General features: G+C 53.1%; 1 long non-coding RNA gene across 1 annotated transcript; it reads right to left on the minus strand.

The window, feature by feature from the left end:
- Window positions 1-232: 232 nt before the first annotated feature.
- LOC306812347 lies at window positions 233-3,119 on the minus strand. The gene is made up of 3 exons (XR_013776845.1): window positions 2,779-3,119; window positions 2,365-2,468; window positions 233-950 (listed from the first exon to the last, which is right to left on the minus strand). It is a non-coding gene; the product is annotated as an uncharacterized lncRNA (long non-coding RNA).
- Between the last annotated feature and the right edge of the window lie 24,220 nt (window positions 3,120-27,339).

Below are 27,339 nucleotides of genomic sequence, written 5' to 3' on the forward strand. Positions count from 1 at the left end.
GCCGTGGTGCACGACACAGGAGCTGGGAATCACACATTCCCTCAGATGTGCTCTCCTGCTAATGGAATCATGTAGGAGACATCGTTCCCCGTCACTTCCAGTTACACCCCCTGTGCCAGAGCCTGCCAGCCTCCCCTCCTATGCTGGGGTAACAAACCTCTGCTAAAAAGAAAGGCCATTAATAATAATTACCACAAAGAAGAAAAAAATAAATAATAACCCTCTCTCTTTCTCTCTCGCTTTTAATGAGTCCTAAAGAAAAAAAAAATAGTTTCTTAATTGAAAAGCTTTCTACTTTGGAGTCAGCTCCAGCACTTCAGAGCAGCCCAGGCAGCACCAGCAAGGGAAGATGAAACAGAGGGATGGGTCAGACAGTGCCTGACAGGGCTGAGGGACTGACCTCAAACCAGGGGCACATGGACACCACCACTGACATTCAAGGAACCACCAACAAAGCACTAATTGGACTGCAAGGAGGCAGCAGGTGGAAAGAACCAAGGTGAAAACAGCTTTGGAGCAAACACCATTAGGAAGAGAAGCTCAGGAGAGGGAGAGGAGCTGCTCCTGTGCAGTGATCCAAGCAGAGGGGGCTCTCAGATCCCCCAGCCAGCATCAGCAGGATTAGACCTCTCCTCCTGCCCTGCCAGGGGCTGCAGGGGCTCAGGGGATGGTGCCAGAGCAGGGGAGAAGCCCATTGTAGGGTTTTGGTTTTGTTTTGGCCCATCCATGGCGTGGGAGGATGCAGGTGGCTCCCTGAGCAGGACCTGTTCCCCCAGGGTCTTCTGCAGAGCCTGCAATTCAATTCTGAGCAAAACCCATCGAGGGCAGGCAGTAATCTGCTCTTGTCTGAAGGGGCTGGAGGATTTATGAACCCACCTGTCTGGTGGTGAAGTGCCCTCCTGGTAAATGCTTTGCTAAGCGTGCGTTCATCTTCCTCCCTGGCAGCAGCCCTGCAAGGACAGCAGTGAGAGCAGCAGAGGGAGGGACAGCAGGGACCTTAACCCTGGCTGACCACTGGCCATTCCAGGCCTGAGCCACAGGATGGCAGAGCCCCAGGACAGTTGATTTAAGCTGCTGTCCTGGTGCAGGAAAGCCAAAAGCCACGAGCCATCCACACACCTGGCACCAGCTCGTTTCCTTTTCCATCTCCTCACTAATGAGCTGAAGTTTTACCAGCTGGCCAGGCAGGCCCCAGTGCTGGAGCATCCCCAGGGCTCAGGGAGCATGGCCATGGCCACATGGGGCTCATTTCTGCCACACTGTGCGGGGTGGCCACTCACAGCCTGGCACCAGCCCAGCCCTGGGCACAAAACGCTTCCCCTGAGCCTTGACTGATGGCCTCACATTTGGCTGCTGGCCCCAAAAACCTGGGAATTCAAACTTAGAACTCTCAGAATTTCAGACTGAAAACTCAGGGAATTTCAGACCCAAAATCCTGGGAATTTATGACTCAAACTCCAGGAATTCTGAGCCCAAAAACCCCGAAGGAGGAGGCCCCGCCCCTCAAGGGAGGAAGCCCCGCCCCTAGGGGAGGAAGCTCCACCCCCCATGGGGAATTTCAGCCCCAAAATTTTTGGAATTTTTACGACCCAAACCCTTGCAATTCTGTCCCCAAAATCCTGGGAATTCTAAGCTTAGAACTTTTAGGATTTCAGACTGAAAACCCTGGGAATTTCAGCCCCAAAGTCCTTGGAATTTTTCCCCCCAAAACTCTGGAAATTTTGGCTTAAAAATCCTGGAATACTCAGCCCTGAACCCTGGGAACTCTGGGCCCCAAAACCCGGGAATTTCAGCCCTGAATGTCTGTTCTGCATTAACGAGCCGTGGGATGCAGGGTGTGCCAACGTGCTCTGCCCAGTGGATTCGGTGTGGCAGCCCAGGGGTGACCCTGGGGACGCTCCAGCCCTGAGTACCCACAGGGTCAGTGCCCCTGGCACCCACCCTGCTCCTGGGAATGGCTGCAGCCCCTCAGGACACCTTCAGAAAGCCCAGGTTTAGAAGACAGGAAGATCTCAGCACTCTGGTGTTCCTCTCCCACCCCTTTCAACATTTCCAGTTTTCATGCCCTTGCTCATTACAACCTAATTATGACACAGCCCAGACAGAACTACCAGAAGCCCAAAGTACCCATTTCATTACCTTTATGCAGGCAAATGTTTTTTCTCTGCCAACACCCCCCTGCTGCACTGGCCCTCGATGCAGCTCCACAAATCAGACATTATCATCATTGGGATGAATGATGTAAGGAAGACAAGGGATACAAGAGTCTGTGGCAAAGTTACCTTCAGACTCTGCCTCCCAAATTGGCTCAGAGAAATTAGCAGGAAGGAAGGAAGGATCAGACAAAATGATAAACCTGCTTACCTGCTCATTAATTTAATCTCTTCTTTTTTTCCTCCCCTCTTTCAGCCCCGTGGTTTCTGTAACTGTAGTGAACAGCAAAGTCCTAGATGAAAGGGAGACGACATCTGGAAGCACAAAGATTAAAGGAGAGTTTTTAGGATTAGCCTTTGATTATTTTTTTTTTTTTTTTTGTCTTTGGGTTGTGGTGATTATTGCTGCTCCTCTCTGAGCAATCCTTCTGGGTGCATCTGAGGGAGTACACAGGCTCTCCAGCAAGTTCTGGGTGTTTTCCTGAGGACACAGCATCAAACGTGCCTCAGCCCCTGCTCCCTTTCCCCACCACAGCTGGGAGTGTTCCCCTCGGGCGGGCTGGCAGTTTGCAAGGATGGCAAAGCCACTCCTAAACCACTCGGGCTTGGATTAATGAAGCAGGACCTGTCTGGGACTGGCAGCAGCCCTGGGGCAGGAGGGCTCTGCAGCACTGGAATGTTCCTTCATTTGGAGCAGCTTTTTCCTGTTGAATCAGGTTTTTGAGTCCTGTCTGGAAACCAGGCTGAGCCCCAGAAGGAGGGCTCGGGGTCTGATGTGCAGAACTGATGCTGATAGGGCAGTGTTGGTGGCAGGGCACAGACCCACGGTGGCCAGGCAAAGCCAAGCACCAGAAACTGGTCAGTTTTTGTTTTGTCAACATCCTTGGAGCGTTTCCAAAGTCAGCACCAGAACAAGCAAGCAAAGCAGCAAACCGTGGTGGATTTCCTTTGTGGAAAAGAAAACTATTTCCTTGCTGAGGGAAACAACTGGAGGCAATTGCTGGGAGCCTGGAGCAGCACCTGCCCTGCTCAACTCAGCTCAGCTCAGCTCGGCTCAGCTCAGCCCAGCCCAGCCCAGCTCGGCCCATCCCATCCCATCCCATCCCATCCCATCCCATCCCATCCCATCCCATCCCATCCCATCCCATCCCATCCCATCCCATCCCATCCCAGCCCAGCCCAGATCCCGTGTCCCCTCCGTTCTCCTGCTCCCTGGTGCAGCGGGAGCCGTGCTCCGGATCGATGGAGCACGGAGAGCAGGGAGGCTGTGCAGGGCTCAGAATGTGATTTATGATCTCACAGCCAGCTCCAAGTGCTGCGGTTGGGCTCTGGCTGCGCTGGCGCTCGCTGAGCAGCCGCCAATTAGGTGACCCCCCAGGTCTCCCTATCGATTTGGGGAAGGTGTACTTTTCTCATTACGGCCTCGGCAGCAGCGCCAGCAGGGCTGGGGGAGGCCCTGGCAGGGGGGAAGCTCTGGAGGGCAGTGCAGGGGTCTCTGGTGGCCTGCCAGCGCAGGGGTGCACACAGGATGCTCACCTGGCATCGCCCCCCCTCCCAGGGCTGGGGCAGATGGGCACCAAGGGGATCCAGTCCCCCCTCACCACCTTCACTGCTGCTCGAGGTGTCCCCAGCTGCTCAGACCAGAGCAGGCTGTGGTGTCACCTCTGCTTCTGCCACAAGTCCCCCACTTTGAGTCTGGGAGTAAAAAGTTCATTTCTCAAGCAATGCTGCCTCCCCCTCGCTCATTAAACAAAGGAGGGGGAAGAGCCTGAGAAGACAGAGTTCCTAAATTAAGCAGCACAGTTTCCTAACGAATGCCCTTTATGTTTTACATAATAATATCAAGCTTTTTTCAGAGACAAGAGCCTCCTACATCAAAGATCCCTCTCTCCCATTCTGAACTTTTGAGCCCTTCTCCTTGGAATTAATGTGGAAATACCTAAATAAAGCTTGAGAGCAGCTTGAGAGCACGTCTGGAGCAAGGAACAGGGCTGACCCTGCTCAGCAGGAGCCTCTGTGTTCCCCAGAGAGAGGTGGAATTGCTGGAGCAGCCAGGGTGACCAGGGACAGGGAGCTCAGTGTCCCTCTGAGCTGTGTCCCCTCAGAGAGGTGGCTCAGGGGAGGAGGTTTCATTTGATTCTGCAGTCCTCAGGGTCCAGTGCCCGTATTTACCCTGCTCCAGGCCATGCTTTGGGAGCTTAGTGCAGGATGGTGACAGGGCAGAAAGGATCGAGGGCAGCCCTGCCAGCCCTTCCTGCTCTGGTGTGGGAACAGAGCTTTGCAGTGAAGTTTGTCATCATCCTTCAGAGGAGCACTCGGTGCTCAGGAGGGCTGAGACAGCTCAGGACCGAGATCCCCACGGTTTAGTGGAGATGGTGGTGCTCAGCCAGAGGCTGGACACCAGGAGGTCTTTCAGCCTCAATGATTCGGTGGCTCTGTGACCTCTCCAGCCAAGATGAAGACCCCCATTCCTTCCCCTCCTCCTCCTCAGCATGTGGCATCGTTTGGGAGAGCCTGGCCAGCCCCAGCTCCTGGGACCGTGGCTGTGCTGAGCCCCTGAGCCCACTCTGCCCCATGCCGGGGTCTCTGTGCCTCCTTCTGGCTGGATCAGCTCCCCACCGCTGCTCTGGCTCTCTGCAAAATGCAAATTGCTGCGCTTGACCTCCCCAGGATAACGAGGGGAAGCCTCCCCTAATTAGCACTGCAGTCTGTGGGTGAGCGAAACCAAATGTTGACTGTAGAGCGGCTGCACTTACTGTAAATTCCAACATATGCTGTGGAAAAACGCCGCCCAAATAAGGCTCGGGAAGCACGGGGTGTTTAAATAATAATGAACACGCGCTGCCGTTTATTGCAGAACACAACAGAATCAAGGCAAAGCTGCGGGGCCGCCTCCTCCCTGCCAGGACCTGCCCTGGCGGCTCGGGATCCCCGGGGCACAGCGAGGCTGCAGCAGGAATTCCAGGGTGAGCAGGATTTACAGGATTAGCGACAGCACCGTGGTGTCCTTTGAGGGGACCCTGCAGCAAAGGACTTGCAGCTGCTGAGGGGTTCTGCACCACGCAGAGGTTTCTGCTGGTCACTTGCAGCAGTCCAAGGCATATAAAATATTTATTTGCTCCTAATTAGGTGTAATTAGCACTTAACCTGGAGGAGGGATGTGCCCAGCGTGCCCGGCAGCTCCATACACTCGCACTGAACAGTCTCCACCGCAGATAATTAAATGAGGAGGCTCCTGCCTGCCTGGCCTCTGCAGCAGAGTGTTTGTTTTAGTGAGGAGAACCTCCTGTGCCTGAGCTCATCCCAGGGCTGCCTGCTCCTCTCGGCCTCCTCTCACCTGCCATTTCCAGGTGATTATTCCCTCCTCCTCTCGGTAATTCAGCTGCGGCTCAGGGTGTCCCTTGCCCGTTTCCTGCCTCCAGGGAGATCTGTGCACCCGGCTCCATCCTATGGGATTTGGCTCGTGGCTGCTCCTCGCTCACTCCTGGCCTCATCCCTCTGATGCTCCTGGGAGGATGAGAACTAATTCTTGATAAGGTGCCCAATTAACATTTCTTCTATGAGAATCATGCCAGGATAAAGAATCAGGCTCATTCACGTGGCCATTGCTGTCACTGTGTGCTGCACAGACCGACCAGGCATCACCTCTCCTGTCCATGTGAGCTCTGCCTGAGCCCCAGCTCCGAGGGGACAGCAGGGTCACCACACTGTCCCTTTTCCATCCCCCTCCTCAATGACAGCAGCCTGAATTTCAAGGACTTCAGCATGTTTGGGCAGAGCTGTGCAAAACCCAAACTCATTTAGACCAAGGTGTGCACACAGCTCGGGGAGTGCTGAAGGGGCAGAGCAGCCTGTGAGAGCTGGGCTCAGCTCAGAGCTGGGCTCAGCCTATCCTGGGCACACGGGAGCAGCTCTGCCACCTCATTCCAGCCTGTGCCATGCCAGATGCCAGTGGGATATCACAGTGTCCTCCCGTGGGATATCACACAGGGCACAGGATGCACACCTGTGGGTGCTGAGCCCTCGCTCTGGGACAGCCCAGCACAGCCCTGCAGGACAAACCCAGCAGCAGCTCGTTCCAGGAGCAGCTGCTGCCGACAGACAAAGGGCTTCCAACCTTGCTGGACCCAATAAACAGCTGTTCCTCCCCGCTCCCAGCCATCAATCACAGCTGACAGCCTTCCCCCCATGGTCAGCAGTGTGCTTTTCACCTTAATTTCTTAGAAGGGCTTTTTTACCAGTTGGAAACTCATAAATACCACTTTGCAAGCCCAGGTAGGGCTAATGATGGATGGCTGCTTCACAGATATGCCAGAGGCTGTGACCTAATTGTCACCGAAATACTTCCTGATTAACTAATAGATAAAACCCAATTAAAACTTCTGCTCTTCCCAAAGTCCCTGGCACCTACTATTTCTCCTCTTCTCAAACTCTGTCTTAAATTAGATCCAGCCTGACTGGACTGCTCTGAACAGATGAGAATGCTCTGTCCACCACCTTCCCTGCAGCCATGGGGGCTTTCATGGGAGTTCCAGTGGGCTTAAATAGGGATTTGCAGCCAGCCACAGGTTTAAAATCCCTCAGGAGAGATCCTTGAAACTAGAGGATAGTGACAGCAGGAAGGGCACACTTTATTCCCCCTGTTTCACAGGTTCCTTCCTCCACCAAATAGAACTGCTGCATAGAAAGGCTGCTTTAGCCCACTTGCTTTGATCTGCAACAAGTTAATTACTGTAATGGGTTCATCCTTCTCCCCCAGTATTGAATTGTGTAGAACATCCATATAAATTGTCATGGAGTTCCTCATTTTGACTCCATTTATTCTTTAAGCAGCCCTATCAAGGGTGTGCCTGCAGAAGGATTTGCTCCAAATCCCACGTACCAGGTGTATCCGCTATTATTTGCTCTCCTGATGCTCATCTCAATCCACCTTTGGAGGGAGGGGGCCCGTGGATGTCACATCCTGCAGCTGCTGGGCTAGGGGGCAATTCCAGCGAGCATGAGGTTCCCAAACCCACCCAGCTCCTGGCCTGGGACCCTCTTCCAGCTGCAAAGAGAACCAACTCCTCATTTTGTATTTTTAGCAGCAGGGGATGGATCCTTGGTGCAGTCCAGTGCACCCAGCACTGCCCACAGCTGCCCTGGCACCCTCTGGGACCCCCACGCCCCTCCAGAGGCAGAGCAGGGAGCTGTTCCAGCACGCTGCTCAGGCCAGGACACTGAACTGCCATTTTTCTCCAATTTCCTGCTCCAGATCCAGCTCCACAGGCAGGAGCAGCTCGCTGTGGCCTCGGCACCGCGGGGAGTCGGGAGGAGTTTGGGAGCAGCGCAGCTGTGCAGCTGCAGGACAGCAGCTCCGTGACCTTCCCGGCGCCTCCAGCCCTGCCCTTGGCTGCTCCCTGTGCCAGATGAGCCCCAGGTCCTGGCAGGTCCTGGCAGGTCCCTGCTCTGCCAGGAGCAGCTCCCTGCTCAGCCCAGCCAGGCTGTTTGCTGCTTTACACAGGCTATCATGTGCTGTGCCGCAGCGGGGGACCGAAAATGACTTTATAGTTATTGTTCCTCAAATTGGACACCCCCTTGGAGCTTAGATAATATGAGATGAAACAGCCTGCGGGAGGCTGCAGTCAAGTGGAACAGTGATGGAGGCTTTTTTTTCCCCTTCCCAAGAAGAAACATTCCACCTATTTACTTCTCCCGCTGCCCTCCTCCTCCTGGCTGCCAGCCTGTTGAGCACAGCCACACCTGGCAGAGCCAGGGCACTGGGATAATATCCCCACACATCCCAGGCAGGAAGGCATCCCACAAGTGAGGATGGCGAGGGAGAGCTGCACTCCTCTCTCCATTGGTGAGGAAATGCCATCAGCAGCACAGCTGAGCCTTCATCTGGTGTCCTTGGGGTAACCACGCCAGGGGTGCAGCAGGGAGATGCTGCAGGGAGGAGGCAGCGAGGTGAGAGTGCAGGGAAGAGGCAGAAATAATGAGGGATTCAGGCAAGGAGGATGTCAGGGCTTGCAGCTGTGCCAGGGAAGGCAGCTTGTTATGAGAAAGGGGGAGCAAAGGCCTGGAAAGACAGGAAGGAGCATCCAAGAACAAAAAAATCACAGAGAGCTGCTGCCCCTGGCAGGGAGGGAGCAGGAGGCACAGGAGAGGGACAGGGCTGGGTGGAGATGCTGAGCCTGGAAAAGAGAGCTGGGGACAGGCAGGAGGGGACAGCAGCACTGGGAGTCTGGGAGGATCCCAAGCCTCCAGGAACATGCCCTGGAATCACAGAGTGGAAGAAAGACATAAAAATACAATTCCAAGAGTGGCATTTCATCAGTTTCCAGAGAGGCTGGGCATGGGAGGGAATAATCCTGGGAGCACATGAGCACAGCCATCCCAGCTCATCCATCACCCCTTTCTTGCAGGGCACATGGAATTTTTGTGTTTTGCAGGCACGTGTGAGGCGAGGACGAGGCACCAGCTGCTCCTGGGTGCTCCCTGTGCTCCTGCAGCCTGAGAGGGGAGCGGGGGGTGATGGAGGCAGCAGAGGGAGAGCTCCAGCTCTGTTTGCCTTTTCCACAGCAGATCTGATGATTTAAATTAGGTCTCGATTCTTGTTTAAATTATAGTTTACTGTTCTGCGCCCCGCTCAGAAGTGAATTACCTTAAGCAGCAGTATTAATAACACGGTTATAATTAAGCTTCATTACTGTAGGCAGTTTGCTGAAACAAATTGCTGCTTCATTATTATTATGGCACCTTTGGTAAAAAGACATTTCCCCAGAATGCGACCTTGATGCTTTATATAGCAAAAGCCAGGAGATGATAGAGATGTAAGGATGAATTAGCATCTTTTACTTTCTAGATCAAGCTCATTAAAAGGAAAGCAGCTCAAGTCAAAACCAAGCAGCCTTGATGGAAATTTTAATCGGAGTGAAATGGGTAATGAATAGGTTTGAACTTTCCCTGACATTTTTATGGCTGTGCTTTATTTGTATTATGCTTCTGCTCAAACATAAATAAATAAAGCAGGGGCAGGGTCGAGGGTGGACAGGGGAGAGGCTGCAGAGCCAGCACGGAGCTGCAGCACTCAGGAGCCCCCAGCAAACCCAGGAGAGCTGCTGCAGCCACCTCCCACCACCCTGCTGCTGCCAGCACTCAGAGACAGCAGTTCCTGCTCTGTAAGCACTCAGCAGCTGAAACAGGACATCACAGACGGATGCAAAGGGAGATTGAGAGTTTAGGAAAGTAAAGGCAAAGCAGTTTTGGAGGAGATGAGATTAAGAGAGCACAGAGAGGAAATATCAGCATCAGTGCATCAGAGGGGTGGCTGGAGGAGGGGGCACCCCCAGCAGAAACACTCCTGGAGCAGATTCAGAGCTGGGAGCATCGCTCAGCTCAGCCAGGGGAAAACAGGAGACAAGCTGCACTAAGAAACTGAACTTTCCTGATTGTTCCTGCACACAAAGGAGGTCCTGAGGCCCAACAATTCTTCTGAAGGGAGACTGCAAGAAAGAGGGAGAGAGGCTCTTTATAGAGGCCTGGAGAGCCAGGATGGGGAATGACTTCAGGATGAAAGAGGGGGAAGAACATTCCTTGCCCAACACCCCCTCACCCCGAGGTGATGCCCACAGAGTGCTGGCTCTGCCCTGTGCCCTGCAGCTCTGGAATTCTGCATTGCCAAGGAAAAACAAAAAACACCCCAAAACCATCAGTCACCCCTGGAAACCTTGGCAGCAGAACAGCCCACCCCACCCAGCCCGGAGCATCCCCCCAGGGGACACAGAGCCCCAGGGGCTTAACCATCCCTGAATGCCCCAGTGCCCCCCTGAATTCCCAGTGCCCCCTGAATGCCCCACTGCCCCCCTGAATGCCCCAGTGCCCCCTGAATGCCCCAGTGCCCCCTGAATGCCCCAGTGCCCCCCTGAATTCCCAGTGCCCCCTGAATTCCCAGTGCCTGCTCTTGTACCAGTCTGCCCAGTCCTGCAGCCCTGTGGGATCTGCTGGTGCGCCTGCCAAGCAACCCTCAAAATAAAAATAATCCTCAAAATAAAAGATCTGAGTCGCCACAAAGTGCTGGGACGTTCTCAGCAGCCCAGGCTGACAGCTCAGTGTTACATAAGAACCACCCTGGCTGGAACTGCACCCGAAATCTCTCCCCTCCCCACATGTGTGTACACACACACTCATTAAACAAATGCTGGCTATCAATTTCTCTGAGTGCTCCCTCTGATAATAGCTGTATTTATCATTTAGCATCTCTGGAAGCGGTTCAAGTTTAAAATCTATTATGGGTATTATGATATTTAATAACCATGGTTTATTTTTAAATGCAATAAAAAATAAAGATAAGGAGTTGTTTTTGAAAGCCCCCTCCTGGGCTCTGAATCCGTCTCTGTCACCAGCATGCTGGGTGACCTTGGAGAGGTCGCTGATTCACTCCAAGCTGGAGCTTCTGGATGGTAAAATGGGGATAATCACAGGATCTGCTGCCCGGGGTGGGTGTGAAACCTCTCCTTAATTAATGTTCACGGAGTGATTTCAGCTCCTGGGGTGGAAGGGGTGAGCTCTGGTTGTGGGGGCAGCTCTGAGGTGCCACAGCCAGTGCCAGGATGGGTCTGGTCCCCTGGGGTGCACTGGGAGAGGGAATGGGGCAGTGGTGGGACAGGGTGGGACAGGGCCATGCTGCACACAGCTGTGCCTGAGCAGAGAACATCACCCCAAAATCTCCTGTGCTGGCCAGACAGAGCCTGAGCCTCCCCTGAGCTGGGGGAGGTGGAGATGCAGCCCCTGGCTGGTATCAGGGAGCAGAGCAGCCCAATGCTCCCTCCTGAGCCTGCCCACGGGGCTCCCCTGCCATCCCCCACCATCACTTCATTTAATTCATTCACCATCATCAGCACTGCCCCTTGCTGCTGGCTGCCCCAGCCCAGCAGCCTCACACCCTCCCAGTGCAGAGTGCACAAACAATTTGCACCCCTTAATTAAATTTATGGCAATCTCCTCCACGTCAGCCTGGGAGGGACGGTGCCTGCACGGTCCTGGAGCAAATCACCTGCTGATGGAAGAGCCCCTTCCAGTTAAGCAAATTATGAGGAGGCGGGTGATGTCCTCGGTATAATAATTCCATGTGAATTATTTATACAGAGTCTGCAATTACACTGAGCAAAACAGTGCATAAAGCACACTTAATTATCCAACCACCTGTTAGGAGCAGCGCAGCCCGTGGCAGCCTCCCTCCCTCCCTTCCCTGTGAATTCCCTGTGGGATCCTGCAGGAAGGGACCCTGGCAGGGTCGGGAGGGGCTCAGCCCCACAGCTGGAGCACTCAGGGATGTTCCCAGCATCCAGGAATTCCTGCAGGTCAACTCCTCATGTTTATTTTCCTGCTGGAAAGGTCCTGCTTAGTTTTTTAAGGTGGTTGGTGGTTGTTTTTCCAAGCTAATGCCTAGCAGAGCTTCCCGTGGAAGGATTAGCTGCCTGTGTTCGTCCCTGGAGACTCTCACGGGGCAAACAAACTCTCCTCAGCAGCAATCCCAGGCAGGAGTCAGCCTCAGGGAAGGAAAATCCCCTCTGCTCCTGCCTGCTCCCACTTCACTCCTGGACAGAGCTTTTCTGGGTGATAACTGCAGTCCCTGACCCAGCTGCACATGAGCTCCAGTCCCCAGAGGCTGGGCCACTCCTGAGTGCTTAATGGAAAAGGAACGAGTGCCTTTTCTTTAAAGATTTACCACGTATAAATGTATGAGAGTATTAAAGGCAACAATTAACTTTATTGGAAACTTTATATTCTCCAGCCTCATTAGAACTGCCAACAAGATCTATTATTAGTATTACTATGCAGATAATGTAATAAAAAGGGTATTTAAAGTGGATACTTTTGCACTGAAATAAAATAGCTTTTCTCTGGTGCTCTTTCTGCCTCTCTCCCTTTTGCCCTGTGCTGCATCAGAGACATGGACCGAGACCCAAATCCTTTTTAATCTCTTTTCCCAAACTCCCAGGCAGCTCACTGCCCCGGGCAGGAGCCAGGGAGCTGCAGTCCTGCTGCCACCCTGCCTTTACTGCTGGAATCAGGCAGTGCAGCCTCCTCTGCCCATGCTGGTGAGTGTCACCAGCCTGGGAGCTGGAGGAGGAAGAGGAGGAGGATGAGTTGCTGAAATTATGCTGCACAGCGACCTCACAGCACAGGTTCAGGTCTAGAAACTGTCAGGTTTCTTTAAATAGCCCCAAGTACTCATTAAAACAGCAGGGACGGAACAAAGGACTGACATGTTTTTGCCAAAGATGACCCTGATAACCCAAAAATATTGTCCGTGGGCAGCTGGAAGGGGAGTGATGGAGGTTAGGAAAGTGCTCAGTGGTGTTTGGCTTTTTGCAGCAAATCTGGGAGCTTTGGAGGGGGAAAAGACACATTTCATCACCCTATTTACTTAATGAATGCCCTGGCTCTGTAGGAAAGGTGTCAGGAGAGAATTCCTCCCGACCAAAGTGGGTTTGGAGCCTGGTCTGGCTGCCCAGAGGGAGGGTTAATGATGCTGAATTTTTTCCTGCATTTTAAGACTCGTCTCTCACCTGCCCCACACGATGGAAAAACCCCAGAGAGCAGAGGGTGCCTTGCTCAGCACCCAGCTGGGGACCCAAAGGATCCATGAGAGCTGGAAGGGAGAGCTGCAGTGAGCAGCAACATTCCAGCTGCCACAGTGCCCAGGGCACCCTGCACGGAGCCAGAGGTGCTGGGGGACCTGCACCATGGATTCCAGCATCATCATTTGGTTTAAATTTTCAATAACAGTTGGAGCAGAGCTGCTCTCAGCTCTCAGCCACTCTATTCACACCCTGCTTCAGCACAGTCCCTGGGGCAGGGGACACAAATGTCATTTAAACAATCTCATTTCAACTTCCTTTGCTGGTCTTTGTGCAGGGAAGGGGCAGCACACTCTGCCTCAGGCTCAGCCATCCCCAGGCTGTGCTCAGCATCCTGCAGCCCTGGCTGTGCCCTGGGATGTGCCCTGGGATGTGCCCTGGGATGTGCCCTGGGATGTGCCCTGGGATGCCAGGACAGCAGGGAGGGGCACTGGGCTTGGCTCCAGCATCCAGGATGAGCAGCTCAGCCCAGAGGGTCCCTCTGCCCTCCTGCCAGTGCCAAGGCTGGATGTGGCTTCTCCTCCATGCCCTCCCTCTGCTTCCCATCACCTTCATTACACCCTGCAGCCTAATTAACAGGGAGAGTCAAAGGACCTGAAAGCAATGATTGCAATAAATAATCACTTGGCCACCGTGGAGTTAATATTCCACCAGGGTCTCCTCCTGGCTCTGGAAGGAATGGCAGAGAGGGAAGGGAAATGAAGCCTTGCAGTGGGGTGTGGAGCAGTGCCTGGGGGGCGTTTCCTCCCCAAAACTTTGGCAGCTCCTTGGCTCAGCATCCAGGGATTCAGGGATGCTCCCGAAACTGTGAAATGTCGTGAAAATCAATGTGTGCCAGCTCATTTCTTCCAAAGGGATTGTTCCAGAGGGAGCAGGACTGGCACATCTTGGGCTGCCACAGCTCTCAGCTGCTCCTGGCAGTCTGCAGCTCCCAGCACAGCGGGGTCCTGTTCCCCATCCACGGAACATCCACGGCTCAGACAGGGAGCAGCGAATGGAGGCACTGGGATTGCACTGGGATCTGCTGAGGACAAGTGCCCTGTGAGCTCCATCCCACCTCCTCCTCCTCAGGAAATGGCAGAGGACACTCTGGACACTTCACTCCATCCCTGCACATCCCTCTTTCCTGCAGAGCTCTGGCTGCTGCCCCGGGAGAACCCGCGAGGCTCCAGTGCTGCCGTGGGACCCCGAGCAATTATCCACGGAGAGCTGGGCTGTGCTGATCGTTTGTTAGCTCCACACATATCCTCCCTAATTATAAATCTCTGCTGAGATTTGCATTTTTATGAAATGCTTGTGCTGGGAATCTTTATAGAAAAACGCACATATTAATTCCATCTAATCTCGGTCATTCCGGGTTCCGTGAGGAAACGTTTGCAGGGAGCTCCGAAACCAACAGCTCTAATTTTGGAGTTTCATCAGAGAATTCCTCCAGCTCAAGCCGGACATTAATCTCCTGAGCCGGGAGCTGATGGAGCCCTGCACAGCCTGAGCCTGCTCCTGGGATATTTAGCCACTGACATGCCCTTCCAGGGATGCTCAGGGCTTGCTGCAGGGGTGGGATGGAGGTTCAGGAGTCCAGGAGCCACCCCAGCCCCGTCAGTGTCACTGCATGAGCCACATCCCACTCTCCAGTTATCTTCTGTTTAATCCACAGAGCCTGGAAATGCTGAAACCCAGCATGTGAGGCCTCAGCATCCTGTGCAAGTGACCTTCTCTCCTCTGCTGGGGGCTCCTCAAGTGGCCTGTCCCACCTGAGCCTCAGAGACAGCAATCCATCAGCAATTTGTATCCCCTTCTAAATGCCTTTGTCTGGAGCCAAAGGGGAAGCAGATTAGCTTTTCCTCCCTGAAATAAGGCTGCAGGGTGCAGGGGAAGAGAGAAGGCAAATAAGCACAGCAAAGTTAAGCTTTGTGCACAGAGCTGGAGGCTTAGCAGCACAGATTACAGCAGCAGGTGAGGAGCAGCCCTGGCCTCCGCTGTGTAGGCTGCAGAAATCCTGTTAAAGCGCAAAGGAGGGTTAGGCACAGCTCCTGGAAGGGCTGAGCTGGGAGCACAGCGGGCTGGGGATGGCACAGGAGGAGAGCGTCTTGGGGCAGGCTCAAGGAAAGGTCAAGAGCTTTAATTCTTGCCTTGAATAATGTATGAGGTGCCCAACTCCACAGGAAGTGGTGCCAAGGACAGAACCACAGGCAGGGAGGTGTCACAGGCTGGGCAGTGGGTGGGTGGGTGCTCCTGGGAGCTCCTGTCTGTGTCCTCCTTCACATCCAGCTCCCTCAGCACCCACCCAACCTGCCTGCCAGGCCAACAGGTGCCCCTGAAGTTTCTGGCCACCAGCTGCTAATAAGAAATGAATTCACTAATTAATATTAGATCCTTTTTGTCCTGGCTGAGGGCAGTGCCAGCACCACCAGTGGCCTTTGGGCAGGGACACTGCCTTGGATTTGCCCCTCGCTGCTGCGTGGCCACGGTGATCCCGGGGCTGACACCTCTGCAGGTGCCCCCTGCACCCAGGGCAGACCTGGGGGGACAGTGGGTTTGGCACAGCACCCCCTGCCCCGACCATGCCACAGCTGCCAGGGTGGCAGAGGATGCTCTCAGACAAGGAAACTCTCACCATCCTCTTCCTCCTGTCGGCAGCGCATCCCTGGAGCAGCTGTGCCAGTGCTGGCTGCTCCCCTTCCTGCAAAACCGAGCCAAATGTTCCCTTTTTCCCAAAGAAAACCACGCTGGAGGGCCCCTCAGTTGCCCCCTGAGCCAGGCAGGGCCGGGAACAAACGCCCAGCCCAGCACGCACAGCACTGCCAGAGGAGCTTCAGAAAAGCAGCCAAAGTTTTCCAGCTTATCCACAGCGAATCTGCGGTCCCTGCGAGGTTTGTCCTTCAGTAGGAATTAGAGACGAGCTTGCAGCGCTTGCCTGCGCCATCTGCCCCAGCCGTCGTTGGAATGCAGGGTTTTACTCCGGCAATCAGGAGGTAATCCTGTCAGCATCGCTTAGAGAGCCCGGCTCTGTCCTGCCCATCTGATGCTCAGTGCAGCAGAGGGAAAATCACGGCTCCCTCTTGAAAGGAGGGGAGAAATTAAGGTTGACTTTGGCACTGGAAAACAAGCAATCCAGAGATGACAGTGTGCCACAGGAGCTTAAAATAAGCATCAACTAATTCAAACAAAAACAAATCTGCATTGAAAACAGCCTCTTCCCCAGACCACATTCCCGCTTTAAAGTGCCTTTGAAATCTCCCCGGCGCATTTACAGCGCGCTCCCCCTCCGCCGCTCCCGCTCGAGCTGCTCGGCTGTTTGCTGGCAGGCAAATGAGGGCTGAAGCCTGCGATGATGTTTTCTTATTAGTGCACATGCAAATACTAATAACTAGCTCCCCACGCTGCTCTGGCTCCTGTGCCCCCTGCTCTGCCCCTGTCCGTGCAGCTCCTGGCACCCCCTGCTCTGCCCAGTCCCCCTCCCACGGCAGGAGGGGGCAAACTGACTTCCAAAAACCCCCTCAGCACATTTATTAGCTCTGCTCTGCAAGGGGCACGGCCCAGGCTGAGTTCAGCAGCTTCAGCTCTGACCCTCCTCATTCTCTCGCCAGGGCAGCTTCTCCAGCAAAGAAAAGTGTGCAGGAAATCAGGCAGCCATCCTCCAGTGGAGCTGACATGAAAACCACCAGGGCTGCTCTGTAAATGGGGATATTTTGGTTTCCTGGCTCTTTTGTAGGCGTTGCAGTGTCTGAGCTGGTGCTGCTGTGCCAGGCTCTGAAGGGAGCCAAGGTTGGCACAAGCACCTGGGCAGGGCTTGGATCCACCCGGGACAGTGGAAGGTGCCCCTGTTGGGAATGAGCTGATCTCTAAGGTCTGTCCCAACCCATTCTGTGGTTCTGTGAGTTTCCTTGCTAGCTCCAGGTTTTGGAGCAGATTATGAATTGTTTGATATGGAATTTCAAATGATCGCTTAAGTAGCTAATTAGCTCGTAGCAACTTCGAGCAACCTGGGTGTAGTGTGTATTTAAGTGTTTAATGCCTTTTTTTTTCTCTCTCTCTTCCTTTCTAATTGGCATTTAATTAAAAGAATAAATAAAAAGAAGAAAAGCAGCTTTGCCTGGGCTGCTCGGGTTTAAATATTAAACTGCTTGGGTTTAAATATTAAACAGTTGCTGCAGTTTGGGCCCTGCAGCTGAGGGGAGGCAGATGGGGATGGCACAGGTCCCCAGAGGGCCAGACCATGTCCCTGCCCCTGGGTGGCTGCAATTAAAACCCTGCCTGTGTTTGCCACAGGTGAAGAATTGCCAGGAAAAGGAAAAGCCCCAAGTTTAACGCTCCCATCTCCATCAGAGTTTGGGAGAATCTGCTGCCAAAACCCAGCCAAAGTGCCTGCCTGTGCATTGGGAGAGCCTTAATGGGGCAAAGTAAACCCAAAGTAACGTTTGAAAGCTGGAAGATGAAAGTAGATCACAGGGCAAAGATCAAACAATCTAGAACCACTTCTGAGCCTTTTAGTGCTGTGGATTATTAGCATTTGAAAGTGAAGAGCATTAGTGGAAGCAGAGGATGGGGGGGACAGCAGGAATTTCTGTTGTGCAGAGAAGAAGTGACAGTGGAAGGATGCAAAGGATGCGGATCAGGGGGAGCTCTGCAGAGGGGCAGTGGCACGATGGTGGCCAGCAGGGAGGGGACTGGTGAGCCAAGGACCCTGCCCTGCCCTGCCCCGCCCTGCCCTGCCCTGCCCTGCCCTGCCCCGCCCTGCCCTGCCCTGCCCTGCCCTCCTGCCCGTCCCAGTGGTAATAAATGAGTGACCCCTTTGCTGATAATACAACGAGTGTTTTTGCCTTATAGATCCCCAAAGACAATATTTACCACCATGGAATTTGTGTAAACCCAAGTGTTTTCTGCATCAAAATAATATTCCAGTCATTGCTTGCTTTTAGAAGTACAGATTTGTCAATTAGCCAACTTAAAGTAAGTGTTTAAGTAACTTCAGTTAACATATTAAGTTTAAATAGCATATGTCTGTCCAACACAACGCCAAAAAACCTCTTTTTCACTTGTTTAGCTATCCTTGTAGTTATATTGTTAATGCAAATCTGTGTGTCTATGACATGACAGCCATTTGCTCCTGGATGAAGCAGGTGAAATTTTGCTTTGATGACTAGGTGAAAGGATCAGGACTGGCCAAGACCCTCCTGAAATAGTCAAGGGCAAGGCTGAGGGGCACAATTAGCCAGGGGGGCACACGGGACAGGGCTGGGTACCCCAGCAGCTCCAGGTGCAGCCCCGTGACTGAGATTTTGGCTGGTGGCCTCCAAGGGAGGGAGAGCTGGGGTGGATGTGGAATAAGCAGCAGAGCTGCCTGTTCCCAGAGGGACTGGCTAGCACAGGAGATTGCTCAGCACTGTAACCACCCAAGGGCTCTACACACAGCTCTGACTGAACTCCCCAGAAAATCAATCCAGCTTTTTCACCACTTTTGACAGGGTGTTCTAATATTAATCTACTCCCCTTGTCAGTCAGCTCTGCTAACAAAGGCTCTAATGATCTTTAACCAGGCACAAGAAACACCACACAGGTGGGTGGATGGCTCCAGCACTCTTCCAGATGGAAAAAATCCCACCCTTTGCATTGGTGAAGGACTTGCATTGCTGTGAAAAGCAATCCCCCTGCAATTATTATTGACAATAAAATGATACAAACAGCAGCAGGACAAGGCTGAGCCCGGATAAGGAATGCCTCTCACCCCTCTCTTGCCACAGGGAGGGCTGAGCAGAGGCAGGGCTGGCCTGGGAAGGTGCTGGGGAGGAAAGGGGTGCCAGGGAGCGAGAGTGCCCCGAGGCACAGAGGCTGATGAGCGCCCTGCTCTGCATAGCCCCGGGGAGACCGAGTCCTCCCGGAGTGAGGAGCCCCTCTGATCAACCGCTCCCTTTCTCTGCACAGTTCCCATGTCTCTGCCTCTGACTCAGGGCCAGCTCATCCCCCTGACAGCTCCGCACACACCCCGACAGACGCCTCTCCCCTCTCCGGCTGTAATTAGGCCCAGAGGCTGTGGGTCCTGGCAGGATGGAGCTCTGTGTGCTCTGTCCCCCTGCCCGAGTGCCCACTGCCCTCACTCCCAGCCCTCCCTCACAGATTTGGGCACTGCTGCCTCCCCCAGATCCATCCCTCCCAGCGAGGTGTGACCCCCGTGGGACGGGGCTGCCAGACCTCATTTGCAGGTGTGGAACAGGCTTGGTTTGGCGCTAGATGTGTCTCAGAGTCTAATCACAGGCTGTGGCCCGATTTTTCCGAGCAGAAATAGGTGTTTTCTCACGTGTCTGCCCTTCCCTGGCACAGGCACAGGCAGCTGCCAGCCCCCAGGCTCCGTGGAGCATCCCTCACCTCAAACAAAAGCACCACGATGGACACGGGGCAGAGCCAGGCTGATTTCAGCCCTGAACAGTGTTTATTTATTTCTTTTTATGCACTGCGGATGCATTTTTTAATCAAGGAACCTCCTGGGTTTGTACAAGGTGGCTGCCTGGGGCTGGAGTCAGTTCCTCAGCCTCTCCTGCCCTGCCGTGGCTGTGCTGACGTTTTGATATTTTGATGCTTTGATATTTTGATATTATTCTGATGTTTTGGCGGCTGTGCTGGTGCCTCTGCTGACTCAGCCCCAGCACTGGGAAGCAGAGAGGGTGGCTGCTCTGGGGTGGGGGACATTTGGCTGGTGCCTGGGACATGAGCAGGGGATGCAGCTCTCTGTGCTCATCCTCAAACCCTCCCACTCCCATCCCATCCTCAGGCAAGGCTAGGGCAGATTTTCCAGCAGCATGAGCAGTGCTGAGCCCTGCAGGGCTTTGCCTCTGCTTCTGTCAGGCACAGCAGACTGTTAAAGGGAGATGCTGGAAGTCAGAGAGGGAAAAGGGATCGTGGTCTGGTCTGGTGGTTAACAGGCCCTCCAAAACCAGCTGGATCCTTCCCTGGGATTCATTATACAGCAAATAGAATCACAAATACTCAGTCAGAATTAATGTCTCACAGGCATCATTGGGAAATCCCAATATTTATATATATTTATATATATTTATATATATTTATATATATTTTTATATATTTATATATATTTATATATATTTATATTATATATATTTATTATTTATATTTATATTATTTATATTATTTATATTATTTATATTATTATATTATTTTTATTATTCTTATTATTTATATTTATAGTAATAGTTATAGTTTAGTTATAAGTATTAGTTGCAGTTATGTATATATAGTTATAGTTGGAGTGATAGTTATATATATAGTTATAGTTACATATATATAATTATATATATGTATAGTTAGTTATAGTTACATGTATATGTATATACCTATGTATATGTATTTATGTATTGCAATATTGATATATTTCTATATTGATACATTTCTATATTGCTATATTGATATACAGCTATATTGGTATATTGATATATTGATATATTGCCCCTGCTCTCCCCAGGGCACACGAGCCCCTGATGGGCTCCTGAGGACACCCATTAATAAATGAACTTAACAAAGCAGCACTCGCCTCCCCCCGCGGGCTGGGCAGGGCGCTGTAATGGAAGTTTTAGCTCAAGCAGCAATGACTTTGACCGTGCAAAATGACACTCCATTCTGGCCAAATTAACTAGGTAATGCCTTGCATTAGTGTAAAATCCTCCATCAAAGCATGAAGGCTGCCGTTAAAACCACTCAAGGCCAAAATGTGTGCTGGTGGGGGAAGAGGGCTGCTCGGTTAGAAGGCCAAAAAGAGGATTTTCCATCTGCCGTGCACCTCATGGACAAAGCAGGAGTGGGAATTCAGCAACCTGGGCTTGGAGGGGACGAGCCCTGCTCAGCCTGGGGGTCCCAGCTCCTCCTGGGCTCCTCTTTGCTGTGAGGATCCATCAGACACACAGACACAGCAGTGGACGGCAGAGCAGGCACCTCTGGAAACATCTGGCAACATCCTCTCAGCAAAGGGAAAGGGGAGAAGCTGCGGAAGAACCTATTTGTTTTGCAATTACGGCTGAAATAAAAAATTACTTGGTCTAATTAGGCCTCTCTGAGAACGAGAGCCCTGCAAAATAAACCCCACTTCACTGTGGAGGCCTGTGCAGTCCCTCTTGCACTTTATATGTTTAAGTGGAAGTGTGGAAGGTCAATATACTATGTAAATTTTCACAAATTTGGCTAAGCTAAAATGATTACTCTAATGTGTATGCAAATTAGCTTAATTGATAATGACTTCTCTGGTAATTTTAAAGAGGGGGGAAATTATTCCAATTGTGACAACCCTCTAAAGCGTTTCTTCGCCCAAGAAAGAAATGATATCTTGACAAATTAAAGAGAATATAATGAAATCAGATTAATTAATGCTAAGACCAATTAGCAGACGCAAAGAGAGAGGGAGAGATTTACAGAAGCAAAATCCACTAGAGGAAGGCTGGGAGAATTCATCACCTTTCAAGATGTTTCTATCCCTTCCTTTCCTTTGGAGCAGCCAGTTCTTTGCCAAGACGAACTCTTGGCTTTGCCAAGGGAGGGTTTGGACAGTAGGAGGGCAGAGCAACAAGTCTGGAGGTGATGAGGGTGCAGGCAGAGCACAGACTGGCACCACCAGACCTCTGAGAGCCTTTCCCTGGCACCAGCCCAGTGCCCACCACGGCCCCTGACCCTGGCACGTCCCACAGGGAACATTAATTACCCCAAAATGGGACCTCGGAACGCGCCAAGCCACCGCCATAAACCTCACACGGAGCCATAAAAATAATTACAGCAACACCGTGTGTAATATCCTTCTGTGTCATCTCTCTCCTGTTGGTAATAAAGCTCCCTAACACATTAACTGCGAGGGAGGGCCCGTTATTCACCCTGCAATTAGACCGTGCTGCAAAACGCTTCCTGGGGAAGGCAGCGTGGAAAGGGGAGCCTGGGGAGCACTGGGGTCCCCAAGCAGATGAAGAGGCACCCAGGGAGTCCCCACAGTGGGAAACCCCCCAAAGCCTGCACTGGAACTCCCAGGGAACCCCCTGGGTTCATGCTCTGGGATCTCTGGGGGGCTGCATTCCCCAGCCCAGCTCCATCCCCGTCACCCCTGGGCACACACAGAGCCTGCTCACACTGGAGGCTGGGGCACCCCTCTGTTTGTAGAACTCCCACACGGCCCTTACAGGCTGCAACCTGTATGAAAGTAAATTAACTTTACTTTTAAATCCAATTCACAGCCCTGTTGATCCCCTGCTATCCACAAACACAGTGGTCCCATAAACACCCCATCTGTCTTTCCACTGGCTTTTTTTGGCCACTCTCTTTTCTCTCTTTCTCTGTTGTTGTCATTTTGTCACCTACAAAGGCAAGCAGCAAGAAGGAGGGGAAGCTGTGCCGTGATCAGCCGCAGCGATCTCTCCTCGCTCCGTTTTCCTGGGCGATTTGTTAAACTTTAAAACATTAAAGACAGGCTGGGGGGGCTGACGTGTTTTTTTCAACTTTGTCTCTCATTTGTTAATTGTGCTCATCAGTGAAAATCATTCGTGGCAGAGCCGGGGGAGCGAACAAACCCGAGGAAGGAGCTGATCATATGCAGAGGAAATAACTCAGATGTGAAAATACTTCAGCCGGGGAGATTGCGCTATTTATTCACACAAGTGTCCCGCTGTGCCTCAGAAACGCCGTGATTTAATGAGGTGCTGCAAAGGTGTTTGTTATTATGGAATCCCATCCCTGGGCACTCTCCCCTCGTGCAGAGGAGAGGCCTGGCAGAAGTTCTGACTCGGTGTCTTTGTGAGGGTTAGAGAATCACTGAGGTTGGAAAAGACCTCCAAATTCATTGAGCCCAGTCTGTGTCTGATCCTCACCTTGCCCCCAGCCTAGAACACTGAAGTGTCCTCCAGTCCTTCTCTGGACACCTCTCTGGGCAGCCCTCACCCTTTCCATGGAGAAATTCCTGCTGGTGTCCAGCCTGAGCCTCTCCTGGATCCTTTCCTCTTGCCTGTCCCTGTTCTCTTGGAGCAGAGCCTGACCTCCCCAGCTGTGCCCTCTGTTGTGCAGGGAGTTGTGCAGAGCCACAAGGTTCCCCCTGAGCCTCCTTTTCTCCAGGCTGAGCCCCCTCAGCTGCCCCTCATGGCACTAACTCTCCAGACTCTTCCTCAGCTTCACTGTGTTTCCCTGGACCCACTCTACCACTTCAGTGTCTTTCTTGAAGTGAGGAAAGAGTGAGATTTGGAGGCTCTTCCCTGCTGTTGCTGATTCCAAAGCACCTCTTGAAGCAACTCCATAATTTCCAATTCCAGAATGTTCCATTCCAGAATGTTCTACTCCAGAATGTTCCATTCCAGAATTTTCTACTCCAGAATGTTCCATTCTAGAATGCTCCACTCCAGAATTCCCCACTCCAGAATGTTCCATTCTAGAATGCTCCACTCCAGAATGTTCCACTCTAGAATGTTCTACTCTAGAATGCCCCACTCCAGAATACTCCAGTCTAGAATGCCCCACTCCAGAATGTTCCACTCTAGAATGCCCCACTCCAGAATGCTCCAGTCGAGCACAGAGAGCTTTGGGAGGTGTTTGTTCCTCCTCTCTGCCTTGGCTGCAGGGGCCTGGCCAGGGGCAGCCAGGGTGGGTGGGCTCTGCCCAGCCCCTGCCCAGTGCCTGTGGAGGGGAGTGGGGCTGAGCAGCCCCTCGTACTGCCCCAAACCCACCCGTGAGCCTGGCAGGAGGATGAGCAGCCCCAGCCCTGGCTGGCCAGGGTGAGCAGCTCTCCTCTCCAGCTGCTGGAGCACCACTATTACTGCGAGAGCAAGCAGCGCTCACCGAGAGCGTCTTCCAAGTTTCATTTTCCTCTGTAATGGAAAATGCAAGAGCGAGATTTCAGCCTGTGAGCCCTTCTCTGAAAAAACAAATATCTTTCCAACGCTGGACAGCCTGCCAATCAGGCACAAAATTGCTGGCTTCTCTTTCTCCCCTGAAGGAATGCCTCTGCATACAAAGATACCAGGAAAACTTCAGGGCCGCAGGATAAAAGGCCCTTCTCTGCCTTTCAGAGAGTGATTTGCAATGCATTGCTTCAGCATAATTTCCCATCTCCAGTGCTCACAAAGGAAGCTCTGTTGCTATCTGAGAGTTTAATAATTTCTCTCCCCTCCACCTTGCATTTGGAATGCATCTTCCAACACCTCGGCTCCTGCTCTCCAGCTGGGCTGCAGCTCTGCCCGCTCTCTCCCTCTTAGGTAGAGCTAAAGTGGTAATAAACCACAGCCTTAACATTCAAAGGACATCCTAAGCCTGGGGGCAGGTGGGATGCTGGGCTGGAGCAGGGACATGGCACGGACAGCCCTGGGACACCAGCCCTGGCACTGGAACGAGCTCCCAGCAGCTCCATCCCTTGCTCCCACCACAGAGATGTGGTCAGAGCACATCCCTCATCCCAGGGCAGCAATAATCCCACCTCCCACATCCCCCTGCACCACCCAGGAGCAAGTTGGCTGCAGGGTTTGTGCTCCTCAGGCTTTGGATCCCACCGAGCAGGTCTGCAGTGTCCTGAGGGGAAACTCCTCACCACCTGCCTTCAGCCCGGAGAATTTGCATAAGTTATTCCCCAAAGCCTGCAGTCCCCACAGGACACATTCTTTATCCATTTAGCCAGGAATGCAGCTATTAAGAGCCTGCAGACATACAGCATTTGCAAAATTAGCAGAAGAGGCTCCAAATAATCCATAAATCCATCTGTTACACGAGCCACATCTGATCATCGCTTTTCCCTGTAGCCTTCCAAGGGGAAATGCTACAATTCCTCCAGCAATGGTAGCGACCATTTTGTGTGTTCAGGCATCAACCCCCCGTTCCCCAGGCTGGCAAAGGTGATTCGGGAGACACGGTGCTGAAATCTGTGCTGCTCCTCAGCCAGTGCCCGCGCAGGAACTCTGCATTCCTGCACAAATAAATGTCTCTTGGCTCTCACTCACCGCCGCCTGACCCCTGCACATCCAAACACGTGCAAAAGCTTCTCCCGCCCCGGGCAGGAGCATTCCCCAGCCGTGGGGAGAAGGAGCTGCTCCATTATTTATCAGCACAGCCCTGCAAAGTTTGGCCCCAGCCATGGGGAAGCACGGTGACTGTGCCAGTGTGGGGCACCCCTGGCAGCCGAGCAGGGGGTGGATTGTTCATCATCGCTGGCACAGATGAAGGGACAGACACAACCAGGAGTAGAAGTGCTGGTTCCCCCCTCCAAGCGGTGGAGGAGACCCCTGTCCCTTGCAGCCCCGTGCCCAGGACAGACCCCAGAGGCTGCTGTGTTTGCTTTGGGCACAGTTTGGCTCACAGCACAACTGTACACACATCAATAATTCAGGCCACTAAAGGCTGCTGCGGCAGCGACTTTCCAGGGGATTTAATGTTCCCGTCCCTCACGTTCCTGCCACAGAAGAGAGAAATTACAGCTGGACTGGAAGGAGCAGGTTCCCCTCTCCAGCTCCTGGGCTGGGCTCACCCTGGGAGCTGTGGGCACCTGATGGGCAGCCAGCCATGCCAGAGGCTGCTCCCTGCTCCCACCCACTCCTGGGGCCTCTCCTGCAGTCCTTGACATTTCCCTTCTGAAGGGGCAAGTCCCTGGTGCATCCTCCCAGGGTAATTGTGAAATTATTATGGTTGGTGTTTTAATTTAAATTGGATGGAGAAATGTTGTACTGCGGCTGCCTCATTTGCTATGGATTTTCACTTAACCAAATTGATTAGTCAACCAACTAGACTTACCTTGGAAGTTGTAATCATTCATTATTAGATCTAATTTTCGTGTCGCTCCCAGACTACGCTCAGAAATGGAAGTGCAAGGACTTTAATGGAGTCAGGGCGGAGCGTCTGATCCCTGGGAGCTGTCACGGCTGCCTGCCTGGTCAGGGCATGGTGCCGGTGCCAATGCTGCATCCCATCCCCTTCCTGGGACCCAGGAACAGTGGCCAGGCTGCTCGGGAATGACCATGAAACAAAAGAATCCCTCCCGTGGCTTATGGTGCAAATTAATCAGTGAAAGGAAGGAATCACACCTTTCACCCAACGCACCTTTTCCCAAAAATGTGTTTCTGACATTCAAACTCTGCTGCTTGCAGCAGGTCTCGCTCCCAGCACGCTCTGGTGTTCACTGGGTGCACAGAGGGGCTGGGGGGAGATCGGGGGGCAGCAGGAACAGACCCAGCCCCGGGCATTGCACTGTCCGTCCCGGGGATGGGGGCAGAGGTGCCTCACAAACTCTGCTCTCCGTGTGCCCGCATCTCCGCGCAGCTCTAATTGCTGCCAGGCACCGCAGAGGCCACTGCCTCTTTAAATAAACAGGCTGCATGCCAATTAATACCTTTAATTAACTGAGAGGACTTGCTGGAGGAGCTCGGGCTGGCTCTCCCAGATGGACTCTGTGCCTGTCGGTCTGGACAGTGCAGCTCTGCCAGGTCAGGCTGCCCGGGACCCGCTGCCCGGGCACTGCCAATTAAAACGCCTGCGAGGAGGAGATACCGCGGGTGGACGGACAGAGGGACAGCGAGGGACAGCGAGGGACAGCGAGGGACAGCGAGGGACAGGTGGCACAGCCCGGCCTCCTGCAGGGACCGGGAGCCCTGCACCTCCCGCTGGAGGCAGATCTTTATTCAAAGCGATGTATTAACGTCTCCAAAAGCTTTTAGCGGAGGCCATTATCCCCTGCCCCGAGGATCGATGCGTTTTAATTCCCTCCGAGCTATTTGTTTGCCTTCGCTCCTGTTTTTCAGATGCCGGAGCCACCTCTAACGAGACGAGGGAGCCCTTCGAGAGACACCGCTCGCTGCCTCTTCCCTTGAAACTACTGGAAGTTCATTTTCAAAGCAGGGCAGTTTTCTTAGAATCGATGCATATCAACCAAAATCAATAGTTACTTTACGCAGATGGGCCGAGACACCTCAGCGATAGCACTCGGTGCCATCGGTATCCAAATCTGTGTGGTTTTCAACAAGTCAATGCATTCAAGCAGCTGCTACAGTTTTTTTCACTTAATCTGTTTGTAGATGAGGCAGTTCCTGGCCGTGGGGCCCGCTAATATCGGTGGCAATTTGGGGACCGCGGCTCCCCACGCTGGGAGCTCTGCCCGTGCCAAGCAGACCCTGGCTGCTGTTCCAAACCCTTTATTAACCCACAGCCCCGCTCAGCGTCCCACAGGGGACACGGGCTCGTCCCTTCCCTTCCTCCAGACCCCAGGGGCTCTGCTGGAGCCCCCCGAAGCCCTCGCTGCTGGTGCTGCCATGGGGTGCCCGGTGCCCCTGCAGGAGCATCCCGGCCGCTCCTGCCGCTGGCGGTGTTGAGAAGGATGCGGTGCCAGCGGCGCTTCCCCAGCTCGCCCGGGATGCTGCGCTGAAGGCGAGCAGAGGGGGCCAGGGCTCGCTCCTGCCTCCCTTCCCTGGGGAAGGGAGAACACGAGCGTGGTCCCACAGCTCATCCCTCGTCCCTTCTCTCGCCCTCTGCAGCCTCCACGCTTCATCCCAGGGACACTCGAGCGTGGGGTGGGTGACACCCCACCCCCGCCAGCACTGCAGCCCCTT

Source organism: Erithacus rubecula (assembly GCF_903797595.1).
Source record: "Erithacus rubecula genome assembly, chromosome: 25".
NCBI lineage: Eukaryota > Metazoa > Chordata > Aves > Passeriformes > Muscicapidae > Erithacus > Erithacus rubecula.